At 43.0% G+C, this 18,623-nt stretch overlaps 1 long non-coding RNA gene across 2 annotated transcripts; it reads left to right on the forward strand.

Moving 5' to 3' along the window:
- The first annotated feature begins 40 nt into the window (after window positions 1–40).
- On the forward strand, window positions 41–16,815 carry LOC115052799 (uncharacterized). Of its 2 annotated transcripts, XR_003841396.1 has the most exons (4): window positions 41–124; window positions 14,619–14,751; window positions 15,425–15,531; window positions 15,651–16,815. It is a non-coding gene; the product is annotated as an uncharacterized LOC115052799 (long non-coding RNA). The 2 variants fall into 2 exon arrangements; XR_003841395.1 differs by having other exon boundaries at window positions 15,425–16,815.
- The last annotated feature ends 1,808 nt before the right edge of the window (window positions 16,816–18,623 follow it).

The following is an 18,623-nucleotide window of genomic DNA, read 5'->3' on the forward strand; positions in this document are numbered from 1 at the left end:
GGGGGGGGGGGGGGGGGGGGGGGGGGGGGGGCGCTGTGGAGCTGCTTAGACCAGCACCAGGTCAAAAGTCAACAAGGCTGAAAGAGGGAAATGACACAAAGATGAACGCTCTGGTGAGGATCAGGTAAATTTCGTCTATCTACATACATCCTATAATATTTACGCACTGAATCTAATAGGATGTCCTTATATGTGGACAGTTTACATAGACTGGATTTATAATAATGCATTGATTCTTGAGGGTTGTAGATAAAACGTGTCCCATTTATATAAAAAATAAAGAAATCAATAATGATTGACATATGTACAAAGTCAGATATAAAGGAATTGTGAATGCTGGTGTTATGTTTTAGCATAGATAATTACTTTTTGGAGGGATATTTGTTTAAATGTATGACCAGTGGTTAGACCCTCATTATATCTCTTGTCCAAAGCAAGAGGTCACAATATTCACCAGCCCCCAAAAAACTTTAAAAGCCTCTGTAATTGTGAAAACATTCAAATCGAATCAAAGATAAGGGTTATAAATGTATAAACCAATGCATGCCATGAAAATCTAAAAATATTTTCCATAGAAATCTGCCTATAAAAGTTGTGTCATCTGTTTCCATCAACTCCCTCAGAGTTTTCGGAAACCTCCGTAGATCAGGCAATAGCATGGTCAGCTATAGCCTCAAGGACCCCTTTCCATTCTCCTGGCTGTGGTGAATGCAGCAGTAGCACACATGGTCTACTAAGCTTGACATTTTTTGTTTTTAGATGAAAAATGTCAAATTTCCTATGGTCACAGCTGGAAAATGTCAACACCATCTCACTGTTATGATACTTTTCTTCAACCATTCTGGAATCAATTAAAGCATTTTATTGAGATTATGGAGACAGCTAGCAATAACCAAAAAAACAGCTAGCTAGCTGCAGTGATATTTTTTCTGCAGCAGAAAAAACAAGCCATTTCATCAAGTCTGTAAGGTTTATTTCTGATGGAGTTAATGTGTAAGCTGATGGAGTTGAAAAATCCACCGCTTAATGTGCTAAGATAATACTATTTTCGAACATAGTAAAGGTAGAGAGTGTTATTTTAGGGTTTTATCTGCACATTAATGTATAACATATATAGCATGCAATTACATTATTTTACAATATACTTGGTTGGTTTGGTAGAGCATAGTCAGGCTATGGCCTGTTTATTGAATAATTTTCTTTTATCTGCTTATTATTGAATAACTTTCCAGCACGTGTTATATATAGCACTTGTGTACATGATTGATTGATTGATTGATTGATGTAAAATCTAAAGGGTCCAGTGTGTAGTTTCCACTGTTGAAAATATACATACTGGGTTCTTATAGTGCATGGAAGTTCAAAGTTGCTTTTTCAAATCCAGTTTACTTGGACCATCAGACCAAAAGTGCACCTGTGGTAATTTTGTCTTGATACTTTAAGAAAGGATCCATAGGCTATGTGTCCAGGATGCTGTGGCAGTCATTAGTGTAATACATTCCAGTACAGTGTTATCTGTGGCAGATTTATCCAAAACATCCCCGTCCCCATCATCAGCTCTGCATCCCCTTATGTCTTATTCACTTTAGGATTTTTTTTATGGTGGCAAAATAAAAGATAAAGTTTGAAAATGCAAATTCTTAGAAATCTTTGAATTCATAACAGTGTGACATTAAGCCTTAGGTTTATATATTATATTTTATTACTTAGTAACTAAATACTATTACTAATACATCAGAACTTAAGATTATTGTGGGGCTGTTATTATTATATGATTATATATTTTTAGTGTGTCTGACAGAGTTGACACAGATCAAGTCTTTAAGGTAAGCATATGAATTTGTTAAAAATGTTTTTTAACCTCCAGCCTGCACCTTTACATTGTTAACCAGCACAGATCTTTGTCTACATGAATATATAACCCTAATCAATATAATGTAAATTTTCAAAAAACATTTTTCTGAAAGTGTTTTGTCCAAACTCTCAAGAATCAGAATCAGTGAATGATGTACTTTTACTGCAATAGAACGTACATGCAGGACTTTTTATCTCTGTGGGTTCCTGAAAGGTTCCTGCTGAGGAGTCTGTGCAGGATGATTTGGAAGAGCTGATGCTAGCCAAATCAAAGAGTGAAGAGCTGAGGAAAAGCATTAATTAACAGGACAGAAACAGGAAATGTTTTTGTTTATTTAAACCTTAAAATAGTTTTATTTACTGTGTTTCAGAACAGCCCCTGTTGGTGACACGGTGGCAATGCGATTAGGTTGTTAGATAAACACAGATTTTTTTACAAGTTTGTTGATAAATCAGAGGTAATAGAAAATTAGCTGATGTGAATTTTCTTTTTACTCCCTCTCTGAGTTCACTTTCATTTTTGTAGCTCTGTCCCTCAGTCACATTAATGTCTTCCACTTCAGTGGACATAAGTCACTCCTGTCCATCTGTGCTTGTGATGCACATGAAGACAATACATTGGGACATCAGAACAAGTACCATACCTGAACTTGTTTCAGTCCCTGAAAGAGGGTGAGATACTGGCTTCAAACTGCAGCTGACTAACAACACAACCACACAACAAATCTGTGGTTTGTGTTCCAGTCCAGTTACCTGATTAAAAAGTTTTCAGAACAAAATTATCTTCTTTTTTTTGTTGTTGTTGTTTTTTTTTTTAACAAGGAAATCAAGTCACTGTGGTCCTTCAGCCTCATCGAATCACACTGGTCACTATGGTATCTCAGGATGTTGTAATAATAACAAAACAAATTAATAATAGCAAAGAGCTCGTTCATTTCATACAAAGAGAATTTTCTTCATGTTGTAGGTCAAAGGTCAGTGAACAGGAGTGGTCCCTCTCATAGTCCATACTGGTTCAAATATGATTTAATTTTGATTTGATTTGATTTTGGTTTCATTGGGAGGGAGCAGGCCTGACATAACTGCTTGACATTTGACCCGCTGTGATCCTTGACCCTTCACCTTCTTCATCCTCGGACAGAGATCTTGTTTTTCACAGCCACAGCCAGCATCAAGCACAGCCGAGAGTTTTCATTGGACGGCAGCTTGGATGGCTTGTCAAATTCCACCACCTGGACCAAACACATTGAATGAAACTTTATTCAAAGGTTGCATGCCTCTGTTGTCATTTTAATAACTTTGTTGATAACATCAATTTGAACAAAGATCATATTTATTTTCCTTTGTCCCTTGACCCTGTCTCCCTTGGCCCTGTGTCCCCTCACCCTCAATCTTTTGACTCTGTGTCCTCTGACCCTCAGACCACTGACTGTTTGTCCACTGGTCCGTGCCCCTCTCTCTCTCCCTCTCTTAACCCAACCAGTCAAGGCAGATGGCTGCCTTACTTATGTCTTTTCTTTTTCCTTTTTTACAAAACATATTTAACCCATACATGACATAGGAAATCAACTTTTTTTTCTCAAATATCTTTTTATTGAGGACAAGGTATAAGAAGAAGACAGTTGTACAAAAAGGTAATATTTTTTCTTTTTCACAGAACACATATACAAACGAATACGTCCACCCCACCCACCCCCCACAACATCGAGTGCATCCTAATCTAAGGAAATGAGCAAAGAAATAGATGAATAAAAGTTATGATATTGATATATATAAGGGTATCAGTCGACAGGTATGAGTAATTAAGCAGAGAAAGAAAAAAAATAAAAAGGAAAAAAGTGGCGGTAGCTAATTTGAAAGTAAAGCTTAAGAATAAGTGAGGAGGCTGCGTTTGCTGTGCGACACCAAGCATCATCCCTCAGGACCTTGTGAACATGGATTCACGAGTTGTCAGGAAGGGTTTTTTTGTAAATGAAAGACATTATTGGACTCCAGGTGGAGTAGAAGAGGTCTTTCGACCCTCTCAGTGTGTGTTTGATCTTTTCAAGACTTAAATGAAGCATAACGTCACTCATCCATAAGGCGGCGCTGGGTGGTCTGGGGGATTTCCAGTGCAATAAGATCCTCCTACGGGCAAGTAGAGTTGCAAATGCTATAACGTCCTATGCTTATTGATAGTCTGCTGTTCGGCTGGCACTATACCGAAGATGGCAGAGTGGGCGTTAGGTTGCAGATTTAGGGATAATGCCTGTGAAAGAGTTCTGAAGATTGCTGACCAGTAGTCTGAGAGGGAAGAACATGACCAGAACAAGTGTGTTAGTGTTGCCGAGGCAGCATGGCATCTGCTGCAATTCTCATCCATCTCGGGATGAAATCTGGCCAGCCTAGATTTGGAGAGGTGGGTGCGGTGCAAGACTTTAAACTGAATTACCCCTAGCCTAGCACATGAAGTAGTTCCATTGACTCTCTTCAGAGCCTCAGTCCAGGATTCCTCAGGTATGACATCCCCAAGCTCCTCCTCCCATTTCCCTTTAATTTTAATGAGAGAGGTGTCTCCTGGAGATGATATGTTGGAGTAAATTCTTGAAATGAAGCCTTTTGGGTTGGAGGGAATTTGGAGGATGTCGTCCATAGCAGTAGGTTGGGGTGCGCTCGGGAACTTTGTATCTAAATTTTGCATGAAATGTCGGACCTGGAAATATCGAAAAAGGCTTGAGTTGGGGAGGTTGAATTTTTGAGAGAGATGACTAAAGATAGAGAAGACACCCTCGCTGTAGAGATCTTTAAATTTGGAGAGGCCTAGTCTTTTCCACTGGGCAAAGGCGTTGTCTAATCTAGGCGGGACAAAGAGGTGGTTATCACAGATAGGGGCCAGATGAGAAAAATCAGTTAAACCAAAGTGGTTTCGAAATTGTGACCAAATTCGTAAAATATTAATAACAACAGGGTTAGAAGAATAAAGCGGAGTAGACAGAGGGAGGCTCGAAGTAACCAGGGCGGGAAGCGATGTCAATATGCACGACTCATTTTCAATTTCACACCATGACAGCTTTGGAGCATGAAACCAGTATATGATTTTCTGAATATTGGCTGCCCAGTGATAGTGAAGCAAATTTGGCAAACCCAATCCGCCCTGGGATCGATGTCGCTGTAGAAGTCTTTTTTGTATTCTAGGGGCTTTCCCCCCCCAAATGAATGATCAGTTGATAGTTTTATCAAGGGACTGAAAAAAGGATTTTGGGAGAAATATAGGGAGACACTGAAAAAGATAGGGGAATCGGGGTAACACGTTCATTTTTATACAGTTGATCTTTCCAGCCAATGAGAGATTAATGGACCTCCAGTTTTGCAAGTAGTTTTTTAGTTTATCAATGAGGGGAGTGAAGTTTTCTTTGAATAGTTTAGAGAAAGTCCGCGTAATATTGATTCCTAGATATCTAAAACCAGATTTAGACAGATGAAATGGCAGGTACCTTTGTGGAATTGCAAGAGCTAGGTTGTTCACCGGAAAGCACTCACTTTTCGTAAGGTTAGTCTTGTATCCCGAAAAGATACCAAACCTATGCAACACCTGAACTATGTAGGGAACACACCACACCGGGTCAGACACATACAGCAGTAAGTCATCGGCGTATAGAGCCACCTTGTGTTCCCTCCCCCATCTAGATATTCCATTTATATCTGGGGAAGATTTTAACATGATGGACAGAGGTTCAATGGCGAATGCAAACAAGAGTGGACTTAGTGGGCACCCCTGACGTGTCCCTCTTGACAGTGAAAAAAATTCAGATCGCTTCCCGTTTGTAACCACTGATGTCTTTGGTGAGGCGTATAGTGGTTTAATCCAGGCAATAAAAGTGGGACCGAAACCAAAGGCCCGCAGACATTCAAATAAATACGCCCACTCCACCCTGTCAAAAGCCTTCTCTGCATTCAGGGAGATAACCACTTCTGGTACCTCCCCGGATGCAGGGGAGTATACGACATTGAGAAGGTTCCGGATGTTAGAGAAGGAGTGGCGACCAGTCATAAAACCTGTTTGATCGGGGGAGATCACCTCATCAGTAACAGATTCCAGGCGCCGGGCAAGAGCCTTGGCCAGAATTTTAATGTCACTATTTAACAACGAGATGGGCCGATATGATCCACACTGTGTCTTGTCCTTCCCCGGCTTCGGTATAAGTGTTATGGATGCCTCAGTTAGTGTTTGCGGCAAGGCCCCAGTACCCAGCGAATCATTAAACATGTCCAAAATAAGTGGCGTCAGTTTGGCTGAAAATTTTTTGTAGAATTCAATTGGATATCCATCGGGGCCCGGGGCCTTGCCGCCCTGCATCGCCGAAATTGCATTTGAAACCTCGAAAAGGTTGTTCTAGTTCTGCTTTATGAGCGAGATTGATAACAGGGGCGTCTAAGTTCTTGAAAAAGTTGTGCATAACGGTATCATCACTGGGTGCTTCTGAAGTATAGAGTTTTGAGTAAAATGCCTTGAAGGTATTGTTGATTTCGAGGGGGTCTGTAGTAAGTTCCCCATTTTCTTTTTGTATTTGTGTAATCTGTTGGGTGGAAGATTTACATTTTAATTGATGCGCTAACAGTCTGCCGGCCTTTTCGCCATGTTCGTAGACAAAGCCTCGTGATTTCAGTAATATACGTTCTGTCTTTTCAGATGACAATAATTCATATTTGGCTTGAAGATCCAGCTTGTTTTTATAAAGTTCCGGAGTGGGAGAGAGAGAGTATTGACGATCTATATCAAATATTGAACTGAGAAGTTGTTCTTGTTCTAGCTTCCTAGCTTTATTAACCCTGGATGTGTAGGAGATAATATCTCCCCTTATTACCACTTTAAGAATCTGCCAGAGCAAAGAAGGGGAGACATTATCCTTGTTATTGGTTTCTAGGAAATTATCAATGGCTGTTGAAATCGACTGGCAGAATCATTCGTCTGTCAGTAGTGTGGTATCGAATCTCCATGGGGCCCGGTCAGAGAAGTTAAGTGGGAAGAAAAGATCTAATATTACTGGGGCATGGTCGGATTCAATTATGGTGGCATATTCTATATTTTTGACAAAGGGGATTAATAGGCTGTCTATGAAAAAATAATCGATTCTGCTATACGAATGGTGGACATGTGAAAAAAATGAGAATACTTTACTATGAGGGAAGCGAAAGCGCCATGGGTCAAAACATCCAATTTGGTTCATAAACGCTGACAGTGTTTTAGCTGTTTTGGAGGGGATTTTGGATTTTGGGTTAGAACGGTCCAAGGATGGGTTAATTGTACAGTTTAAGTCTCCTCCAAAAATCAGGCAGCGCGAGTTTAGGTCAGGTATAGACGAGATTACTTTTTCTATGAATTTCTCATCATCCCAGTTGGGTGCGTATATGTTAACCAATAGAACGGGTTTGTGGTAGAGGGACCCTGAAACGATAATAAAACGGCCATGTGGGTCAGATATAATTTTTGTGGCATTGAAGAGTGTTTTTTTATGAATTATAATTGCTGTGCCACGTGATCTGGAGTTGAAATTTGAATGAAAAATTTGGCCAACCCACTGTTTTTTTAATCTGATGTGGTCTTTAACCATTAAATGTGTCTCTTGTAAAAATGCAACTTCACATTTTAAAAGTTTCAGATGTGCAAATATTCTAGCTCGCTTTACAGGTCCGTTCAAGCCTTTAACATTCCATGAAATAAGGCTTACGTCTGCCCCTCCTGTACTCTGATTATCATCCTGTGTCCTGTTCATGGTCTACTAGATCTATCAGTAAGGTTTTTGGGAACACATGGTCCGCCGCACCACAGCCCAACCCTCACTCCCAAGAGCCTGAAGAAGCCTCCACTTAAAAATATAAAATAAACTGACAAAACTGCTGGGATAGATTTGAGATCCAGAGATGCACTCCCCCAACACCTTAATAGCCCTAAAAGAACCCCCAAATAACAACAGAACATGATAAAACAAAATAAAAACAATGCCTATGTTTACCTCCCAAACTGAGGGAAACTGCAGGCTCACCATATCTCTCCTGTTCTTCCTTGAGTGCATCCTCCTTAATCCTATTTTCACTTTAGGTACTCCCGATCAAAAGTAATGGTTATATTATATAAACGTATAGCAATGAAGTAAACAAACGCAAAGACAAATGCAGGTGGGCTTTAACCCAGTGTCAGGTATTAAATTGCTTACTTTAAAGGTAACATTTGAAGTAATAATATTTACATCCCACAGCGGTTGTTTCAACATTTGTGTCTAGAGTAATCAAATACATCAATGGGAAAAGCAGGTAACGATAATAATATATAGTAATTAAAACGGAAAAGGATACCTGGGACCAACGGTGAAAACGAGTGTAAATATTGCTGATGTAAAGTCCAGTTAGTTCAGTCCGGTGCCTGGTGTAGGAGCCATTCTACTCGGTGATGAGTGCCAACAGTCACAGACGTTTTTATTAGCCTACTCCTTAGTTACCCGGCGCTTGTAAAACTCCTGGGCGTCTTCAGGTGAGTCGAAGGTGAACGTCCGCGCCTCAAAAGTTACTACTAGACGGGCCGGGTACATCAGACGGAACCGGACTCCCTTCTGGTAGAGAGCCCGTTTCACTTCGTTGAAGGCTGCTCGTTTCCTCGCCAGCGCGGAGCTCAGGTCAGGGTAAAGCCTCAGTGGTGTCCCCTGGTAATTCACCTCATGGTTCCGGGACCACTGCAGGGCTGCTTCCCTCTGCTGGAAGCGGAGAAAGCGCACGACGAATGGTCTAGCTGGTTTCCCCTCCTTTGGTTTTGGGCCAAGTGACCGGTGAGCCCTCTCCAGTTCGGGCGGGTCGGAAAACACACCAGGGGCCATGCACTCCGCCAGGAGTTCAGAGATAAACTTGACCGGGTCCTTACCATCCTCGCTGCCCTCCGGGATGTTCACTCTTCTCAAGTTGGATCTACGTGATCTGTTTTCCAAGTCGTCTACGCGGTCCCACAGTGCTTGATTCTGGGTGTAGAGAGATTTAATTGTGGCTTCGGCTGAGGTCAGTCGTTCAAAGTTTTCCCCGGCGATAGTTTCTGTGGCTGAGAGGCGGGTCTGGAACGAGCCGACCGTGTCCCGGAGGGCATCCATGGTTGTCTGAAGTGGCTTTAAAGATTCTTGAATCAGCCCAGAGACATCATCCTTCAAACCAGCTCTCTGTTTCGCAAGCTCGGCAACCAACTGCGACATGGAGATGGCGTCAGTAGCATCCTCCCGGACAGGTAAGCCAACGTTAGCAGGAGCAGTGTTAGCTGCTATGGCGGAAAGTTTGCTAGCTATGCTAGTGCTAGCTCGTGTTGCAACTGGAGCTTGTTCGCTACTTTTCTTATGTTTAGAGTTGTTCATTTTGGTACCAAAAGTGTAAGAGTGACTTTATAACACGCTGTGACGGTTTTATAGATAAAAGCCCGACGTTTAAATAGGAAGTTTGGCAAGTGTGATCGGGAGACCTGAAACCGACGTCTGCTCTCCTACATCGTCACCCGGAAGTCCCCCATCAACTTTTTTTTTCAACAAAATCAACATTTCTTTCTTTCATTCTTTTTTTGTGTGTGTGTAACTTCACTTTGCAGCATAATCGCTGAACCTGATAGATGGTTTGATTGCTCTCCCAGCCAAGCTCCTCTTCGGAGCAGACCTGGGGCTGCGAGGCACAGCAGGAGTTGGAGTGAGAGGGCCACTAGGAGTAACCGAGGCCTGGCCCATTTCACAGGAAGAATCAGTTCCAAAGTCACAAGTCTCAATTGCTGCAGGTGGCACAGGTGACTCTGGCACCACCTGAATATGTCTCCTGTTTCTGCAGGCAAGCATGCCCTGCTCTGTCTGTACATAATAAGACCTAGGCTCTGGTGCCTTAGCAATGACCTTTGCAGGTGTTTTTCCAGGTTTCTCTCCATCAAGCTTAATGTTGACACTCTGACCCAGCTGTAGTGCAGGTAACGTTTGTGCAGAGTGGCGTCTGTTATAGAAGAAGCGATACACAGCTTTAGTCTGTTGGTCCTTACATCTGATGGTTTTGTAGTCTATTGTACTCAGATTCAGCTACTTACGCAGAATAGTCCTCAGCTGTCGGCCAATCATAAGTTGGGCAGGGCTCAAACCTGTAGCAGAGGTCAGAGTCGCACAGTAACTCATCAACGCCATGTGAGGGTCTGGCTGGCGCAGAATCTGTTTTGCTGTAGCCACGCCCCTTTCCGCAGCTCAGTCCCTGTCATTGTTTGTGAGCAGAAGGCATCCAGCCAGAGCCCATCTCCTGCTCCTGGTACAAGACTGTCCCTAGGCCATAACTACTGGCATCTGCACTCACCACAGTTGGTTTACTTGCATCATAGGATGCCAAGACTGGTGCTGTGGTCAACATAGCCTTCACCTGTCTGACTGCCTCTTCCTGCGCATTGCCCCTACTCCACACAGTGGACTGTTGATTGGGTGCATGGCAAATGAAAGGTCTGGGAGAAATCTTCCCAGATAATCATCCCGATCCTCTGGCTTAGCTCGGCCACGATAGCTCTGACTTTTTCTGGGTTATGCTTGTTGCTATCTTTTCCAATGAAATGTCCAAAATACTGAATTTCAGTTTTTCCAAACTGATACTTGTCCTTGTTCAGTTTCAATCCTGAAGCTCCAGTCGTCTGCATGACTGTGCAGGTTTATCCTTACCAAAGACCAGGATATCATCCATAACCACCACTGTGTCTGGATGTTCTCTCAGGAGTGTGCTCATCTTTTGCTGAACTATTTCCAGGGCAGATGTAATTCTAAACAGAAGCCTCCCGAAACAGAATCATCCCACAGGTGTGATGAAAGTTGTAAAAGGTGCGCCTTCAGAAACCTGTGCTTAGCTGCTGACATCACGTGAAATCGTGAAATCACAATGATCAGATCCTGCATTGTTGCTCCTCGTGATGGTAATGAACCAGTAGCTTTTTGAAACTAGTCACTTTTCACTGCAGGAGCTAATAACAGCTTGTCTTTTTACTCTAACCTTTACTCTAAGGGGAGAAAATGGAATCCAAGAATGGCAGTGCAGGAAGCGAAAGCAACTCTTAGGCATACAGAGATTGTAGGTAATGTACAGATAGGCTGGGGAGGCTTGGGGCTTGGCCCAGGCAAACTGGTGTGGAGTAGAGCAGGTCCCAAAGAGAAGAGGAAGCTATTTGTGGGGCCTGTTCGTAGACAGGAGGAACTATTAAGGAGTGCAAGGGCAGTGGCTCAGGCTAAGCATGGATAGTGGTTGAACTGGGAAGGTGTAGAGAAGAAAAGCTTAATTGGAAAGAGCTGTGGAGTATGGAGGAAAGTAGTGTTAGTGATTTTTGATAGGGGCAACATATGATGTATTGCCAACTACCCAGAACCTAAAACTCTGGGTAAATGGAGACCCGCTATGCTCGCTGTGATCAGGTACTGCAACTCTAAAGCACATCTTGTCAGGTTGTAAGATTAGTCTGTCACAAGGATGGTACGCGTGGCGACAAAACCACATTTTAAAAAGTTTAGCTGCAGCCATCAAAGGTATGCGGAGGCAGGCTGATTTGGGGGGGGGGGGGTCTAAGACAAAGGGAGTTACAATTCAGTTTGTTCAAGAAGGAGGGAAAGTTAATAAGATAACAAGGTAGCAAGGCAGCTTAGAGGATGCTTGTGACTTGGAGATGCAGGTTAATTTAGGAGGAAAGCTTGTTGTTCCCCAGGAAATAGCATGTACAAAATTAAGACTGGACATAATTTTGTGGTCTAGGAGTAGAATGAGAGTATATTTCATAGATCTGACTGTGCCCTGGGAGGATTCAGTTGAAGAAGCATATGAAAGGAAAAAGCTCAGGTATGCAGATCTAGGTAAGGATGCTGAGCAGCAAGGGGGGAAAGTTAGGATTTGTCCAGTGGAAGTAGGGTGTAGAGGGCTTGTAGCCAGATCTGGTGTTGCTTTGTTTAGGGAGTTAGGAGGAACGGGACAGGGTGTGAGGAAAATAGTGAAGGAAATGTTGGATGAAGCAATAAGATCCAGTCACCTGTGAACAGGCAGGTAGGGAGAGAGACAGAGAGGGAGACAGGAGTCAATCATTTTTATGACCTCAGGAGTTCAGTATCTGACCCTTGGTTGTGACTCTACCTGCTGGAGTGTGAGGTTGATGCAGTGCAGGGTACTTTGAAGTAATGGGGGGATAGAAGGAGGGTGGGGCATGTCTCCTCCTCCCCCTCTTCATGCTGTGGGCTTGAGGCTCCTTAACGGTCCTTAACCACAGGCTGCTCTGACAGTCCTTAACTACAGGCTGCTCTGACGGTCCTTAAACCACATACTGCTCTGACATTCCTTAAAACAGACAGAGACTTGACAGAAAATGGAGTGACCTTCAGAGCAAGGGCCATGGCTTTGTGTGAAAGCCTGCGGATACAGAGAGGAAACATCTGTTACAGACCATCAGTGTGTCAGCTGCTGAAACAGTGAGCACAACACCAGCAACAGCACTAAAATGATACAGCAGTGTGGTACCTGAGCAGCTGTTAAGTTGTATCCTAGGAACATGTGGGCAGAGAATGTTGCTACGCTGGCTATGACTACGACAATGGGAGCCACACTCACCGTGATGCTCTGGAAGTAACCTGTGAGCTTGAGGATCCCACGCTCCTCTTCCCAGATACTCTCTCTCTCAAAATTGATTCGTAGGCAACTGGATTTGTATTTGTCTATGAAGACGTATCGCCTCTTAACCAAGGGGCTACATCAGTTTACGCTTGTTGGTCTACTAACCCTAACCCGCACTAGTCTGGCCAAGACAGTGGAGAAGGACCCAGGTATTTAGCCTCTGTGGGTGTGTTCACCAAAAGTATGTTGCCTGTTGCTTATGTTGTCTTGTTTGGTCTGCCTGCCTGACTGGTTTCCTGACTCCTGCCTGTCTCTCTGCTTGTGACTCTGACTGTCTCGCTGTTGTCCCTTTACCTCAGTTATTTTGTAGTTTTGGGTTTTTTGCAATTAAAAGTTCAGTTTTCTCCTCAATCTGGTTCTCGCGGCTCCTGTATTTGGGTCCTCATTCCCGCATCACCACCCCCAATTTGTGACAAATATAACAATTAAATCCTAAACAGCAGCAGACAAAACTGAAGTTTTATTAGGGAGAAAGCATTTTTCTTTTTCAGTGGCATAAATATCTTGCTATCATTAGCATAACAATGGAAAGGGATGCCATATTTTCTCAGGATGGAACCAGAGGCAGTAAATACAAGGACCCCTGTGGAACCAATACAACCGTGGAGCAGAGCTGAACACAGCTCAACATCGAACTAGAGCTGGGCGGTATGACCAAAATTCTATATCACAGTATTTTTCAGAGTTACTTTAATGTCAGCATTTGGTTCGTTTGTTTGTTTATTTTTTTCATGCATGATTTTCCACCGATTGAGAGATTTACTGCATATTGGCTAATCCAATCCATGGTCATGGCTATTGTGCATTGTGCACAGGCACAGCGTGTCTAATTGGGAGGACTGGGACAATTCTCGGTGGGCTGGTCTGATGTTTGGGCCGCGAGCCTGAGTTTTTTATTTATTTCATGCCACTGGGTTGAAATATATCACGTACGCTGCTCTGACTGGCCGCTTTCCCTGACGCTCGGCAGCCTGCACTGGCAGTTTATTTGTTTTATTTCTGGCCCTGATTGTGCACAAGTATTAAGAGCCTACAGGTTTACATGGCCCCACAAAGTGCTGTCTGTTCGTCTGTCCTGTAGCTTTGTCGGTTTTACCTGATGGTGTGGAAGGTACAGAATTTAGTTTCATAGTGTGACGTTTACAGCATTAAAAAAAAAAAAAGGTGTGAAAATCAGTTTAGTATTTACCAGGTTATGATGGATCTCATGGGCAGTATGCTGTTGCTGCTGGGATCGGACGGAGGTTTCCTTTTCCTGCACGTTTTCCTGCACCAACTTCCGTCTCCAGTGCGCGCGGCTCTGGCTAACACCCCATGTCTGACCGCCAGTGACTACTGAGGGTTGGCTGAGGAGGCTGATCGGGTGCTGCTAGCTACCAGACAGTTCACTGCAGAGCATCACATTGGAACCCCTGCCAACAGTGTCAGTGAATGTGGATCCGGCCGTGGTGGCTGGAGTGTCTGCCAGGAGATGCCGCAGGAATGGCCTCTGCTTTTTCCACCAGCATTTTGATAGCAAGGCTAGGTGCTGCATCTCTCCATGCTCATTCGAGGTACCAGGAAACTCCAGGGCCAGCGCTGAGTAGCAGCTGTAGGCGCTGGTGGACGTAGCGAGCTGCTCTTCATCCAGTACTCAAAGTCAGGTAGACGGTTTCTGGTGGACTCTGGCTCGCAAAAGAGCCTCCTCCCTCCAGCTAGCAGAGACAGGCCAGCTGAAGGCGGCAGCCCGTTACTTAGTGCAGCTAACGGTTCACCGATTGCAACATTTGAAACGAGGTTTGTTTCCATGGGCGCCATTTTGAGTGGGACTTCCAGTGAGCTAGCAGGTCGGCTTATGCTACAGGCTTATGCTTCACCTTGAATTCTCTGTGTTGGTCTGCTCGCCCTTCCTGTGATGATCGGCAATGATAGGGCTGCACCTCATTATCTTGAATGCGGACCTCATACTCCAGGCACTCAGAAAAGTCCAGCAAAGTTGGGATGGGTGTGCGCATAGGGTTGATGAAGCGCTTGAACTGTGATCTTAGGTCGTGTGGCAGCTTTGACAGCAGGCGTGAGACATGTGACCCGCACTCCAGCTCTGTTTTCCCTTCTTTCCCCAGCTGGTCAAGCATCTCAACTAGAGCTAGAACTAGAGCTCTCCCCTGTTGTCACCACCTTTGATTGTGTCAGGCCGGGAAACGCGGTGCGAGTGCTTTGCAGGGTGAGGACCCAATTGCAGGAGCCAGAAACCAGGTAGGTGACAAAAAAAGACTTTAATCTTAACTATATCTACAACATAAACTGAACGAGAAAACAAGGACAAAACGACAGGGCATGGGCAAAACAACAAGGCAGGGCATGGACAAGCAATGAGGAACAAGCAACAAGGAATAAGCGACAATGATCCGACAAGGACTAGACAGGGCATGGACAGAGCAAGGACAAGGCAGGAACAAAACGACAATGATCCGACAAGGACTAGACTGAAAACAGGACTTAAATACACTGTGCTAGACAAGACACAGGTGATCCACATTAGGGCAGGGAAGGCAATCAACGTGGGACACAACCAGGAAGTAACATAATGGGGAACACGAAGGAACCAGGACTACAAAATAAAACAGGAAGTTACATGGACAGAACACTAAACACCAGAATTAACTCAAAACCTGACAGATTGCAGGCTCAGCCAGTACTTCAACTGCAATTAGAAGAGCATCTTACAGTTTGAGGTGCTCGATGAGTATTTGATATTTGAAGCACTCAGTAGCATCAATGGGCAAGATGTTATCCAGCGCAATCTTCAAGCGACAAGGGTCATCATCAGTAAAGTATGGAATATGAGGCTTTGGTCCATGATATGTTGTCTCTTCAGGGAGTGGATAGTGTTGTTGACTGTCAATCCTTTGTCCCCTTGATTCTGCAGGTGGCCACTGAGTTGGGTCAGCTGACAGGTGATGAGGGCGAGGGAGTGGTCTGTAATGGAAAGGATATGGCTCTCCGTAGTGTGGGCTCCAGATACCCACCTGCAGGGTAATCAGAATCTGTGTTCATGCCCCGGAGTTGCTCAGTCAGCTCAGTAACAAGTGGAGGCTAAGGATGCAGCAGAGGTGGCATCCACAATGCTGAGTTTTGAGCTGCTGTGTCAACAGGGGGTGGATATCACACTGACGGTGGTGGTAGAGGGAATTACACAAATGCCTATTCCCTGTCAAGAGAAAGTTCATCGACGGAGGATCCCGCATTATCATCGCTGTGGACGAACTATATGTCAACAGCCAGCTGTTCTGGGATCCGGAGATCACCCCTAGGCTCTATTAAAGCGCGTCTCCTCGGACGCGGTTCACCGGACTCATCTGATTCACCAGATTCACCCGCGTATGGTAATACTATGGTAAAGGTAAGGTATTTTTCTCTCATTCATTCTTTCAAGTCTGTGTTAACCATGTAAAAATACATCAACACACATCGCACGCGGTAAACAAGCTGTTCTCACCCACGAACAATGTGTATTTATGTCACTCCGTTGTTTTTCCTCTTGTTGTTTTGGGTTACACTTTATTTATGAATGTGATCTCAATATGGTTCGCAGTGCAATGAAATAATATACTGTTACATTGGCCACACATGTACTCTCTTCCGCATTCACCCATTCATGGCAGTTTGCACTCAGTAGAGTTTAGATATGAACAAATGACGGGTTGTCACTTGGAATATGCGCGGAATCGGCTCACGTGAAAAGCAGCTAAAAATTTTCATACACCTACGCAATTTACAAGCAGACATTTCCTAGATTTTTAATTAGTAATTCAATTATGACACCCCATTGCCATCAGCGAGCACGTGTAACGGAGTTAATATAGTGTACAGTATGAGTGATCTCACTTGCCACGACTCTCACACTGGGTTCTTTTGTTGATTACTTTTGCTGAAGCTCATTTGTCCTATAACCCCATAGACTCGGGCCATGCACTCCAGAAGCCAGCAATAGCATTGTTGTGCTGTCTCCTTGGTATGTGCCCATGTCATCAGCTCCGTAATTATTGTGCACAATTTATTTTGATTTTATATCAATCAAGACTTGAACTTTCGGTTAGATGAGCACATCCTTTCCTAAAAGTGACTGTTTTAAATCAATTGTTTGTAACGTGATTAGCGTAATACAAGTATAAGCAAATTTGAACAATTGTTTAAAATTTTATATTCTCAGTGCGAGACCACGTGTGTGAATGAGAGCAAGACTGTACAAATATTCTTCTGCCAGACGCTGAAATAAACGGCGAGTGCCAACAATGAAATGGGTTTTCTGAAAATACATGCACCAGTCACTCAAAAAAAAACCCACTACTTTCTAAACAATTGAAATTTAATACATCGTTGCTTATTGCCCAACTTCATTAAATTCTTTAAGGAGGAATGGACAATATTCCTTGAAATAAATGACCAGCCTGATGTCTCAGCCTGGGTGCTATGGCAGGCAGCAAAAGCAGTCCTGCGAGGCAAAATATTATCTTATTCTTCATATCAGAAAAAAACAGGAGAAAGCTCTCAAAACAGAATTAACCCTATATGACCTATCACAGAAGAAGTCCAGTAGAGCATACCTTTACAATTTTACATGCTGTGCTTTTGGAGCATTTTAATTTGCTATACATCAATAAAACCATTAGATCCCAACAATATGTATTGGACCTATGTCTAAATTAACTAAATAAGTTGCTAAAAAGTGCAATAAACCACAAAAAAAAAAGTCATTTTTTTTAAACACATATTTTCCCAAAAATACAGAAGTGGTGTAGCTTTATTCCTCAAACCTGTAAATGTAAAAAAGTTGCACAAAGTCCTTTCAAACCACAGAATTTATTGCGTGTTCATTGTTTAATATCTGAGATACACTAATTTTTATAGTGTACCAAAAACAAAAATAAAATGAACATTTTGTATAATAATAATAATAATAATATCAATGATAAAGTTAATAATGCATCCACACCCCATAAATATGTGTGTGGGAATGTGTATGGAGTATTCAAGTGTGTGGTGATTGTCTGGAGTGTGTGGGCTGTGCATGTCTAAGTGTTTATTGTGGAAAAACTACAACTCCCAGGAAAATCATGTGGCAGTTCATTTTTACAACAAGATGGCAAATGTTCTATTGTTAATGTCACAGCCCGAATCAAGGGAATGACAAAGAGGAGAGGACAACACATGAATTCAAGCCAAACTTTATTGGCAGAGTTTTCAAATTAACTAAGGCAAGTCAAATAGTGTTAATCTGTAGGTCAGTGATGTATGACGTGTGTATGTATAAGGCTAGCACCAGGAGAACCCAAGCCAATCACAAACCATATGCCTAGGGTGAGAGAGAGAAAATGGCTGAAACCTTCAGCTTATATAGCTGGAAACAGCACAGGTGTGAATGGGTGCACTTCCTGTTGCCCCTCCCACACAGGAAGTGAGATAAGGGAAAGAAAGATAGCCCATCCAGAAGACCAGGGGAAAAGGCGGGCTGGGCTGTCACAATAACCTGGGACACAAGAAATAAATCACATTTGTAGGGAATTGTATTTAAAAAAAAATAAAAACTTCTGAGATTAACCCCTCCAAATTCAGCATTGAAACTTTTCTGAGCATACCTGACTTGCCAAAAGAGAAAATGAAATCTACCCAGTCAAACTGAGCGCAAATTGTTACCTGAATTTTATTCAGTAGATACCATAGGTTCTTTACAGTGCAAGTTCCTTTGAGGATGAACTGTGAGGATGTTTTCTCACTCTTGTGGTCTGTTTCACAAAGCAGGTTCAACAAACTGAACTCTGAGATGGTAAACTGAGTTTTTTGTTCCAGAAAAGCTAATTTGAGTTCGTCTGATTAACTTGGAGTAATTTCACCTGGGGTTAAGCGCATGCACCACAACCATAAAAAGACAACGTAAATGGAGCCCTGATTCGACGAGTCAAAGAAAATCAAATCATATTTATTTATATAGCGCCAAATCATAACAAAGTTCAAGGCACTTTACATATGGAGCAGGTCTAGACCAAACTCCTTATAAAATTATTTAAAGAGACCCAAAAGATCCCCCGAGGAGCAAGCAACAGTGGCAAGGAAAAACTTCCTTTAAG

The sequence above is a fragment of the Echeneis naucrates genome, chromosome 13 (assembly GCF_900963305.1).
Source record: "Echeneis naucrates chromosome 13, fEcheNa1.1, whole genome shotgun sequence".
Classification (NCBI taxonomy): Eukaryota; Metazoa; Chordata; class Actinopteri; order Carangiformes; family Echeneidae; genus Echeneis; species Echeneis naucrates.